General features: G+C 38.2%; 1 protein-coding gene across 3 annotated transcripts in view; it reads right to left on the bottom strand.

The window, feature by feature from the left end:
• PAN3 (poly(A) specific ribonuclease subunit PAN3) overlaps positions 1-12912 on the bottom strand; it is a 160478-nt gene that overhangs the window by 87774 nt on the left and 59792 nt on the right. The gene's annotated exons all lie outside the window — the stretch shown is intronic.

The following is a 12912-nucleotide window of genomic DNA, read 5'->3' as shown; positions in this document are numbered from 1 at the left end:
CAGAAAAATGATACAAGTAGATAAGATTAAGGTTAGCACAGAATTTTCTAAATTATAATTAAAAAAAAAACAAGTATCTACCAGTAGGATTTTGTCATGTAGACTGTGGAACATGTCATAATGTATAACTTTTAAAATTTTGAGTTGATATATTTTTATTAAACATGGAAAGAGACACCTATACTATGACTCAGTAAAAATAACAGATAAGCTAGAGAGCAGCAATGAAAACTCAATTGCTATTTATGTAAAATAGTTTCCTTATGCCTGAGAGGGAATGGGGGAATGTTTGTGCATGCAAGTGTGTAAAAACTTGCTAAAGATGGTCACTAAAATGTATCAGACATGTTCTCTGTGGGCGGTGACCTAGGGGTATTTTTGCTTCTTTGTACTCTTTTTATTTCAGTCTGAGTCTCACTCTGTCACCCAGGCTGGAGTGCAATGGCTTGGTCTCAGCTCACTGCAACCTCCACCTCCCAGGTTCAAGCAAGTCTCCCGCCTCAGCCTCCCGAGTAGCTGGGACAACAGGCGCACGCCACCACACCTGACTAATGATTATATTTTTAGTAGAGACAGGGTTTCACTATGTTGGCCAGGCAGGTCTCAAACTCCTGACCTTGTGATCCACCCACCTCAGCCTACCAAAGTGCTAAGATTACAGGCGTGAGGCACGGAGCCCGGTCTTCTTTGTATTCTCTTCTATAGTATCTGATTTTTTTCAGCAGCGGATTCCACCAACCACAGATAGAAAATATTTGGGGTTAAAAAAAAAAATTAAAAAAAATGCAAACAAAAGCAAAAAACGTATAGCAACTATCTACATATTATTTACACTGTAATAGTTATACTGGAGGACACACATAGATTATATGCAAATATTATGCCTTCAGCATCCCAGTATTTTGGTATCTGCAGGAGGTGGGGAGGTTGTTGCTAGAACAATTCCACAGAATAAAGAAGGACCACTGTATAATTTTTACAAAAAACTTTTAAGAAAGTTCAAGATTTCTAAATCATAAAATCATTTACACTATTCCCTTTTTCATTTGCATATCATCACTGAATGAAATGGGATTATTGTAAGAATTCACATGGATTATACAACATTTAAATTCAGACCAAAAGAATCAATGCACATAAAAAGGAAAATCTGTACCTGAGGAATAGAAGACATTTAAAAATTAACCAGATGTCTGCATCTGCTACAAACTAGGTATCTCTAATCAGAAAATCTAAAATCTGAAATGCTCCAAAACCTGAAACTTTTTGAGCTCAAACATGAAGCTCAAAGCAAATGTTCACTGCAGTATTTCAGGCTAGGTCTTCAGGTTTAAGATGCTCAACCAATAAATATATCCAAACATACCAAAATAAAACAAAAACAAACAAACAAAAAAACACTTATAGTCCCAAGTATTTTGGATAAGGGATACTGAACTTGAACTTAAAAGAATCTGAAGTTATTTACATGTCAAAGTGCTCCAATAACAGTAATCATTAATAATCACAGGGCATACCACGTAGTTTATTCTATCACTGTTCCTAAGAGGAGCAAAAATAGGTCAGTGAATAAATAGTACAGAAAAGTGAGTCTATCACAACATTTCAAAGAGGCAAAAATTACTTTACACAGCTACAATTATTTCTATATGTATGCATATCTTCTATCCATAGCCATGTAACAGTAAACCTATTTGTCATATTCCACAGCAAGTAATTTATAATACTTAGATATATTCTTCCTAACAAAGAATCCTGCCATATTTAATCATAACATTTAACAGATATTAAGATTTTCAAATGTTTTCCACAATGATATTTTATTTCATGAAATTGTACCAAGGGAAAATTCACAAAAATATGTAAAGCATTACATTTCAGGATATACATTAGGCCAAATACTCATCCAGTTAATAAATAATCCAGGTCCATTCATTCAATGATTTCAATATCTAATATATAAAAGACACTGTGCAAGGCACTGTGAGGAAGAAAGAAATAAACATGGACACTGTGTTCTACAAGTTCACAGGCTGACATTTCACAGGAATACAATGTATCCTGAACCCAATTCCACACTCTCTAGAACTCAGAACATTCATGTATCGAAAGACATATATTAAGTATCTACAACGTGCCATATCAGTATATGATATTAGCTTATATGGTGAGTTCTATAAATGAATAATTAGAATCTGATAAATGCTAGGAAAAAGTGAGCAAATACCTAATGCTGTCTAATTAGGACATAAGACCATATGTTTGAATTGATTCTTTTTTTTTTTTTTTTTGAGACAGAGTCTCACTCTGTTGCCAGGCGCTAGGCTGGAGTGCAGTGGCACAATCTCGGCTCACTGCAACCCCCGCCTCCCGGGTTCAAGCAATTCTCCTGCCTCAGCCTCCTGAGTAGCTGGGACCACAGGCGCACGCCACCGCGCCCAGCTAGTTTTTGTATTTTTAGTAGAGACGGGGTTTCACCATGTTGGCCAGGATGGTCTCAATCTCTTAACCTCGTGATCCGCCCGCCTCGGCCTCCCAAAGTGCTGGGATTAGAGGCTTGAGCCACCGCGCCCGGCCTGAATTGATTCTTAAAAGACAAGTTTGGTAAGTCAAGACAGAAGGAAGGGTACACCAAGCAAGGTGAATATTCAAAGAGAATATTCAAAGGAGAAGCAAGATGGTACTTGCATGGCACTGCAAACAGTTCTGTAGGTATGCAGGAATAAACAGGAACAAGCGCCAAGAGGCAGCTTGGACGCCTTCATAACGGATTTTGACATCCTCCCCCACCCCCCAATGACAAAGATGAGAGGCAAGATTAGACAATCAGGTAGTTGTTTGAAAAAGAAGACTAGAAGCAGGAAAACAGCTAAGAGACCACAATATAATAATCCAAGCAAGAATTAAAGGTGGACCTACACTGTAATTCAGTTAACAGAGTAAAAACAATTTCAAACCAGCAACAGATCTTAGTAGCTGAAGGCTATGGCAGGTAAGGAAGTGAGGGGTCAAGAAGACACCACAAATTAGACACCGAATGTTATCAATAACCAAGATATACAGTGGCATATAGTTGTGATGAGTGAGTGTGTGCAGGTATGGGTGAATGAAAAACAAGTTTAAAGGAAAACATATGGGCTCACATTTTTATTTTTTATAGGAACCTGCCCTGCCTCTGTGAGACAGGGAGGATGCCTAACTTGGTGTTGGTATTCATTTTAGACAGGTTGAATTTTAAGTCTTATGTCATGGAGATGAAGATGTTCAGAAGAAACCAGAAATATAATAGAATGAATGCAGAGGACTAGGAAGGGGAAAAAGGTATCCAGGAGTCAAACGTGACTAGGGAGGAGCTGAAGTATTGAAGACATGTGAGATTATCAAAGAGCACTATGAAGAATAAAAGAAGAAAGAGTCAATGACACAGCTTGGGAGAGTTCTTGAGGGCAGGACAAAGGCCAAGAAGTCTTACAAAAGAAAAAGAAAAAGAAAAAAAAACTACCAATAACAATCTAAAGAGCTAAGAGAATAAAAGTTTCAAAAAAAGAAGAATGATCAACTGTCAACTGCAGCAGAGGGCAAGTAAGATGAACGCCATTAATTTTTTCAGTTAAAGGCTGGGCACAGTGGCTCACCCCTGTAATCCCAGCACTTTGGGAGGCCAAGGCAGGCGGATCATCTTAGGTCAGGAGTTCAAGACCAGTCTGGCCAACATGGAGAAACTCCACCTCTACTAAAAATACAAAATTAGCCAGGTGTGGTGGTGCGCACCTGTAGTCCCAGCTACTCGGGAGATTGAACTTGGGAGGTGGACGCTGCAGTGAGCCAAGACTGCACCACAGCACTCCAGCCTGAATGAGAGAGAGTAAAACTGCATCTCAAAAAAAAAAAAAAAAGTCAGTTAGGCGATCTTATCAAAAGCATTTTCAATAGAGTGGTGAAAAGGAAAGTGAAAATACTTGGAATTAAGGGATGAACAAAAGGTGAAAAAGTAGCCACCATAAGTAGAAACCTCTTCCCAAATTGTACTGCAGAGTTTTCCAAATGTACTGACCAAAGAACCTTTTCCTCATGTAACATTCTTTGTTCTGGGGTTCACCAAATATCAGAAGAGATTTACACATGGAACATTTGTAAGTTAAGAGATGTAACCAATATAGAGGGATAGACTAATATTGAAAAGAGATACATGAAGAAATAAGTTGCTGGAAAAAATAAAGATGGCTTTCAGCATATCAGAAACACCTATCTGTCTGAGACAGGAGAAAGAATATGAATGAAAATGTTACATAGGTAGAAAGCTGATATATGAGGTCATTTTTTTTTTTAAAAGAAACCAGTTTTTTAATTTGTTTTCTTTCTTTTTTTTTTTTTTTTGGGTGAGATGGAGTTTCACTCTTGCTGTTCAGGCTGAAGTGCAATGGCGCGATCTTGGCTAACTGCAACCTCTGTCTGCTGGGTTTAAGCTATTCTCCTGCCGCAGCTTCCCGAGTAGCTGGGATTACAGGCATGCGTCACCACACCCAGCTAATTTTTGCATTTTTAGTAGAGACAGGGTTTCTCCATGTTGGTCAGGCTGGTCTCGAACTCTCAGCCTCAGATGATCCGCTCGCCTCGGCCTCCCAAAGTGCTGGGATTACAGGTGTGAGCCACCACACTTGGCCTGCTTTCATTTTTCAGGAGACAGGGTCTTACTCTGTCACCCAGGCTCTAATGCAATGCTGCAATCATAGCTCTCTGCAGCCTCAAACTCTTGAGATTCTCTTGCCTCTGCCTCCTGAATAACTGAGACTACAGGCACATGTCACCATACTCAGCTAATTATTTTTTCTTTTGTAGAGACAGGGGTCTCAGTAAGTTGCCCAGGCTGGTCTCAAACTCCCAGGCTCAAGTGGATCCTCCCCGCATCAGCCTCCCAAAGTGCTGGGATTACAAGAATGAGTTATTACACCTAGCACACACTTCATTCTTTCTGAAATCTTTAAACTTTGTTCACAATAGACAGAACCACAATGAATTCTTAACAACCTTTTTTCTCCCTTCTCTGAAAAACACAAGGTCATTACCCTAAACTGATAAAGTAAGGACTGAGTAGGTCTGAGAACATTAAATCTTTAGAGTAGCAGCGAGAGAGAAGAGGAGGTCTAGGGTAATGATGGAACATAAAGTGGTACTTTTATAGAAAGGCCAAGGCAGCTGCATCACAGTTCTATAACTCTTCAAAGTCCCTAGGCACCCTAAGTAGATAGCTTAAAGCCTCACCTTTACAAAGTCCAATCCATTCACCAAAAAGTCTACATCATCCCATTTCCTGGGGCCAGAGATTACAAATCACCTGAAGTACTCCCAAAACCCAGTGAGTAAAGACAGAAGTAAATCTATTGAGTTTCCAAAAGCCCCTTAGATCTTAAAAGAAGCAGTAACAAGCAACTAGAATTCACATGAGAATATATAGGCCAAAAGAGTTTAAGTGAGCATTCTTTTTTTTTTTTTTTTGAGACAGAGTTTCACTCTTGTTACCCAGGCTGGAGTGCAATGGCGCGATCTCAGCTCACCACAACCTCCGCCTCCTGGGTTCAGGCAATTCTCCTGCCTCAACCTCCTCAGTAGCTGGGATTACAGGCATGCGCCACCATGCCCAGCTAATGTTTTGTATTTTTAGTAGAGACGGGGTTTCACCATGTTGACCAGGATGGTCTCGATCTCTTGACCTCGTGATCCACCCGCCTCAGCCTCCCAAAGTGCTGGGATTACAGGCTTGAGCCACCACGCCCGGCCTAAGTGAGCATTCTTATAATCAAATACCTCTTACAAGAAATGCCATCTAATCAGACAAGGGGAAAAAATAGCATCAAAAGAGATGCTGATAAGGAGATAATGCAATCAAACGGATCCCCTAACACATCCACAGTCCAGCTGTTCTTATTCAACTGTATCACTTCATGGAGTAAGCTAAAACAACAGTAATATTATAATTTATGATTCACAACCATACAATTTTCATAAGTCTGAGACAAAATTAGCATGATTTTATTTAATGTGTCACTACTTTTAAGTAAATCTTAACCTGCAATACTATGAGAAATTTACAAAATCATACATTTCCCAGACCCTTTCATTCAAGGTAAAATGTAAAATCATGGGAAAAAACACATTAAATTGTCTTTTAAAAAAAAAAAAAAAGCATTTATTTTTCAAAATATTCAAGTGAGTTAGCATTTAAATGTGAGCCCTTAAAAGAGACCAAGCATCACTGCCCCATTCTACACATACCATGATTTAAGGACATATGAATAGAACTAACTGCAGGCTGTTCTCTATAAAAAAACATCAACTTTAGGAGATAAGGTGATAAGGTAAAACAGGAAAAAGGACATTTATTTAATATCTATTATGTGCTTGGAAATTTGAATCCTCACATCAATTCTATAGGTAGGACAGGTGACAGAATATTTCAACCCCAGGCAATGGCATTTAAACTGCACAGTCATAAAGCAAATGAAAAATCCTGCATTCACATATAGATTGGTCAGCCAAAGTGACAGGAAGTCATCCAGTGACAGGTAAACAACCTAGGCAAAGACTAGGAAGACTACGAAGGAATAAGTTGCTGGAAAAAATAAAGATGGCTTTCAGCATATAACGAACACCTATTTGTCCGAGGCAGGAGTAGAGATCAAAGTGAATTTGCACTTAGGTGAAACAAAGTGTTTTTGATATGGTGTCTCAGGTGATCTTGCATCCACCAGCTACTCGGTGTTTGGGCCGAGATCACAAAAAAACTATAAAACAGAGAGGCTGGCTGGGTAATGTGGCTCATGCCTGTAACACCAGCACTTTGGGAGGCCAAGGTGGGCAGATCATGAGGTCAAGAGATCGAGACCATTCTGGCCAACATGGTGAAATCCCATCTCTACTAAAAATACAAAAATTAGCTGGGCATGGTGACACGCACCTGCAGTCCCAACTACTCGGGAGGCTGAGGCAGGAGAATCACTTGAACCCGGGAGGCAGGGGTTGCAGTGAGCCAAGGCTGCGCCACTGCACTCCAGCCTGGCAACAGAGCAAGACTCTGTCCGAGAAAAAAAAAAAAAGAAAGAAAGAGAGAGAAGCTTTCTCACTAAACAACACGGAGGTAATTAAGTCTATTACCAGGCTTAAAAGATTGAAAACTAGCAAGAATACTCTGACAATGTTAAACTTTAATTTTTTTTTAAACATGATCTCCAACATTCCAAAAGAAATCATTATCCTATGTACTAAATCAGTCGTGTGACACTAAAACTAAGCAGTGGTAACACATGGTGGCCGTAAGCCCCAAAAAGTCTGTGATTAATTTTTTAAAATACAGAAAAGCCAGATCCAGCATGGTGGCTCACATCCGTAATCCCAGCACTTTGGGAGGCTGAGGCGAGTGGATTACTTGAGTCCACGGGTTCAAGACCAGCCTGGACAATATGGCAAAACCCCGTCTCTACAAAAAATACAAAGAAAATCTAGCTGGGCACCAGTGGCAAATACTTGGGAGTCCCAGTTACTTGGGAGTAAGAGAACTGCTTGAGGCAGGGAGGTAGAGGCTGTAGTGGGCCATGACGACGCCACTGCACTCCCACCTGGGTGACAAAGTGAGGCCCTGTCTCAATCAATCAATCAATCAATAAAAAATAGAAAAGTCTTAAAATAAATTACCTCAAAATTACACATATTACCCAATAAAAGAAAATTAAGGTCAGGCATGACAGCTTACACCTGTAATCCTAGTACTTTGGGAGGCCAAGGCAAGCAAATTGCTTGAGCTCAGGAGTTCAAGACCAGCGTGGGCAACATGGTGAAACCCTGCCTCTACAAAACAAAACAAAACAACAACAAAAAAATTAGCCAGGCATGGTGGCACACCCCTGTGGTCCCAGCTATTTGGGAGGCTGAAGAGGGAGAATCGCTTAAGCCTGGGAGGCAGAGGTTCCAATGAGCCAAGGCTGTGCCACTGCATTCCAGCCTGGACAAGAGAGTGAAACCCCATCTGGGGGAAAAGAAAGAAAAGAAAAACGAAGACGGAAAGGGAAAGGGAAGAGTGGCATTTAGAAACAAGTAAAATATTGAGTTGGTGCAAAAGTAATTGTAGTTTTTGCATTAAAAGTAATGGTAAAACTGCAATTACTTTTTCACCAACCTAATACCTTCAGGATACAGAAATAAACACGTTTAACCTTAAATATTTACAATCCAGTAGAAAAAGACAAACAGGCAAATTGAATACAAAACAATGAAGTAAGTGTTAAACACCAAGTATACTGGGAATAGTAAAGTAAGTATACACAAATTATGTGTATATATATAATTATATATATATATACACATAATTATATATATTCCATCCTGCCTGCTATGTAGACAATTAATCCCAGAGAAAGTAGCATTTGAGCCATCTCTCTTTTGTTTTTTTTCCCGAGATGGAGTCTTGCTCTGCTACCAGGAAGGAGCGCAGTGGCGCAATCTTGACTCACTGCAACCTCCACCTCCCAGGTTCAAGCGATTCTCCTGCCTAAGCTTCCCCAGTAGCTAGGATTACAGATGCGTACATCACGCCCAGCTAATTTTTTCTATTTTTAGTAGAGACGGCATTTCATCATGTTGGCCAAGATGGTCTCAATCTCCTGACCTCGTGGATCCACCCGCCTTGGCCTCCCAAAGTGCTGGGATTACAGGCATGAGCCACCACGCCTGGCGTGAGCCATCTCTTAAAGGAAAAAGAAGGAAGATTTGTTTTTCAGGCTCAGTGAACAATGGTTCAGAGAAATGACAATGTATTTTATATTTTATGTAATATAAAAGATCTCATATGACTACAATATAGTATATGTGGACATATACAAAAAGACCCAGATAGGTAGAATAGATTAAATCTTTAAAAAAAAATTGAAAAAAATTATTCAGAAGCTGTTTATGTGTAAGGAATGAACAATGTCAGTATTTATAAAAACAGAAAGAAGGGTAAGATACTGCAGACGTTTAAAATGTAAGAATTAGAGGCAGATAATACAGCAGGAAAATCTCAAGATTTAGAACAGATCTTGGCTAGAATTGCAGCTCTACCACAAACTAGCAATAAGCTTTTCTAAAGCCCTCCGTTGTTAAATGGAGATAATATCTGATTTTTATAAAGATTTATTCTAACAAATGTATACTGTCCAATATATTCTATTTCAATTAATAATTTGTCAAAGCACAGGACTTTCCTTCTTATAATAAGTGTTAGATTAAAAAGTAATCCTGGAGAGAAAAAAAAAGTAATACAATGAAAAAGATGACAGGGAAGGAATATTTAGTCTAAGAGACTGGGAAGATAATGCCATAAACTGAAGGAGTATAGGAGAATACAAGAGAAGCAATAAATCTGGAAAACCAAAAACGAAACCGTGTTTTTAGACTTTCCAGATTTGTAGTGAAAGTGGCATTTTTACCCACATCCTAAAATATCAGAGGCACAAAAAAATCTGGACCTTGAACTCAGAAGACAATTCTAAAAGAAGTAACATTTCAGAATCAATGGCATACAAGAGACAGCAAAGAACAAGTGAACGAAGAACAGGAGCTCACATGGAGCCAGGGATGAAACAAAGTGTTAAAAGCACAAAGAAAGGCAGTTGTAGTAGTTTGTGCCTATAATCCCAGCATTTTGGGAGGTTGAGATGGAAGGATCACCTGAGGGCAGGAGTTAGAAATCAGCCTAAGCAAGGTAGTGAGACTCCTGTCTCTACAAAAAAAAAAAAAAAATATTTAACTAAAAAGTGAAGAGAAAGAAACTTCATGGCCAGTACAGTGGTTCACACCTATAATCCCAACACTTTGGGGGGCCAAGACAGAAGAATAGCTTGAGCCCAGGAATTCGAGACCAGATTGAGCAACACGGAAAGATACCGTCTTTACAAAAAGTTAAAAAAAAAAGAAAAGAAAAGAAAGAAAACTTGCTGGGTGTGGTGATAGGTGCCTGCAGTCCCAGCTACTCAGGAGACTGAGACAGGTGGATCACTTGAGCACAGGAGTTTGAGGCTGCAGTGAGCCATGACTGCATCATTGCACTCCAGACTGGGTGACAGAGAAAGATCTGTCTCAAAGAGGGAGGGAGGGAGGGAGGGAGGGAAGGAAGGAGGGAGAGAGGGTGGGGGGGAGGGGGAAGGGGGAGGGAGGGGGAGAGAGAGAGAGAGAGAGAGAGAGAGAGAGAGAGAGAGATTGATTAACAATAAAAAAAGTAACCAGCAATATTAAGTGCTCAATAAAACTGCTGTATTTGGCAATTATAGACATCCCTGGAAAACTGTGAGAGCAGTTTCAGTAAAATTTTGGTAACACCAATTTGCAGACATTGAAGGAGTAAATAGGTGGTAAGGAAATTCAGAGAAAAGAGTACAAACTATTCCAAAGGTTCCCAACTGGGGACTTTACAAACATACTAATGGGGATCAGATGGGTCTTATCAATATTTCAAACAGCCATATGAAGAATAAATTTACCCTCTACAAAGCTATAAAAGATTAAGAAAAATATTAAGCTTCTCTATTTCTCTAATTAGCAGCTCCATACATATATTTTTCAAATGAAATCACTGTTTAATATACGCCATGCTTGGCAGACAGGCTCCTTCGTGTCATAAAATCTTTGGTAGAAAATAAGTTACAAGATCACTAAGCAATAAAGGGTGGGGAATCATGGGCCTCTTGAAAGAAATCCAGCACTGAAGAGAATTAATGCAATATGAATGACTGCATTCCAGAAGAGCTCAGAAACTCAGAGGAAGGTTTGGTTAAGTTTCTTGTTAGTTGGTTTATTGGTTTTCGTTTGTTTTCAGAAGTAGAAAAAGACCAAGATATTAGGTCAAGATTAAGAAATGAATGTTAAGAAATGCTTAAAGTTCCAGAAAGAAAAGTAGTTAAAAGGCACTGAGGAAAAAGATGAAGCACAAGGAAAAATGACAGAGCTTACAAATGCCGCAGGGTCATGCGTAAGTTACAGTCCATGTATAGACAACTATGGATGCACTCTCATCCTCAAAGAAAGCTATTCTGCAGAAGTTCAGTTAACCAGTTGGATAATTAAGCCAACTGTAGCTAGTAGAGCTACAGCACATAGAAGTAGAGAGATTTTGAGTCTGACAAACATGAGCTCAAATTTCTTTTCCTCTACTCTCTGTTTAACCTTAAAGCTACTTAGCTTCTCTGAAGATGTTTCTTCATCTAGCAGCAACATCTATCCCATAAGCTATTAGCAATACCAAAAGACAATACATGTAAAGAGCTTTGCACAGTGCCTGGCATAAGACAACCATTTACGAAATACAGCCATAATTATTAACATAAAGTATTTTAAAACATTTTTCTGACCCTAGGATCGAGAGGACCTAAGAAGGAAACAAATGGAAAAAGAAAAGATGAATATGCTCCCGACACAATTTTTTAAACTTGTGTATGTCAAAAACACAAAACAATATTAAAAATATGTTCTAATCACACAAAAGGAAAAAAATGGTATGGAATTGATATTTTTCTCTCACAAGAAAAGGAGAAAAATTCCAATACAAAAGCATGTATTAACATACTCTTTGCTATGTATAAACTATTCCAGATCCCTGGTTTAGGAATCCACACAGACAGTAACGGAGACGAAACGGGTATTTTTCAGTATTTCAATATGTGCCTGGTAAAGTGAAGCATTTTAGAGATTATAAAGCTCTAAATCTGGGGCATAGCATTCCTTATGTCCTTAAAGGAAAAGAATTACTTAAAGTATAAAATAACTGTATTTGAAATATTAGATTCAGAAAACACCAATTCAATATTTCACGCATTAATGCAAATCCATTACTATTTTAATTATAAATTAAACATAACTATAACCAACCTAATGATTTTTCAAGGTACCTCAGAACTGCCACCAGGATAATGGGGGCAGTTGTGGAGAGGTCGAGTGGCTACACCTCTGCATTAGTAAGTATTTCACCACCACAACTTACAAGTTAATTCCAGTTTCACTTGTATCTGCTCTTATTTAGTTGAGGTCCAATTATTTTTCAGACCTCTTTTATAAACTGAAAAATAACTATAACAACCCATATCAAAAAATCTCTCTACTACTGATATCAAAGACGAGCAATTTCGGTTAAAACAATTATACTGTTATTCATAATGGAGACAGCCAAAACTTTCCAATAAAATGTTAAGCATATGGTTAGATGAAACCACCGTCTTTTCTTTAGAAAATATTATCAAAATATCAGCTGGAGCAAATAACACATTTTACAATATTTGCTTTTGGAATAATTTATTTATTCCTATGCCCAAGGCAACACAGATACTACTAATGTATCAATATTAAACAGAACAAAATACTGTGGAGCCTATTCATAATATAAGGTTGGAAACAGAAATAAAACCAAGTTGTTACCTTTGTTACATCTTTTCTGTGTATAGTATGTGCATGTGGGATTAAAGGCTTTGCCTCGGAGTATTTTGAAATGCAAGTTTGGGAGGAAAGACATTATACCTCTGGCTAAATTGAAATCTGGTTAATAAAACTACATTATAGAACAATTACCAATTTTTCAAAATTGGAAATAAGATTGTAATCCAAATTAAAATGGCATATAAATTTTTTGTGGGTACTTCAAAATCCTTTTTAGAAGCTACTTGAGTTATAAATTTTCATTTGCATTATTCAGTATTGACAGTAAAGGCAGAGTCAAAGAAATGTATTTGTAATGACTCTGACAACATCTATTGAAGTTAGTTTTAGAGTAACTCTTGGCAAGTTTGTTTACACATAATTTTTGTTTTCTAATAAAAATGTTAAAAAGGCAACATATGAAACTGCTTCAGATTCCAAATAAATGTGACTTTGTGTAATAAATTTTATATGACT

This window comes from Sapajus apella, unplaced genomic scaffold (assembly GCF_009761245.1).
Source record: "Sapajus apella isolate SASKATOON/1434 unplaced genomic scaffold, GSC_monkey_1.0 scaffold32, whole genome shotgun sequence".
Taxonomy (NCBI): domain Eukaryota; kingdom Metazoa; phylum Chordata; class Mammalia; order Primates; family Cebidae; genus Sapajus; species Sapajus apella.
The sequence above is the reverse complement of the archived record's forward strand: the minus strand, read 5'-3'. Positions and strand labels throughout refer to the sequence as shown.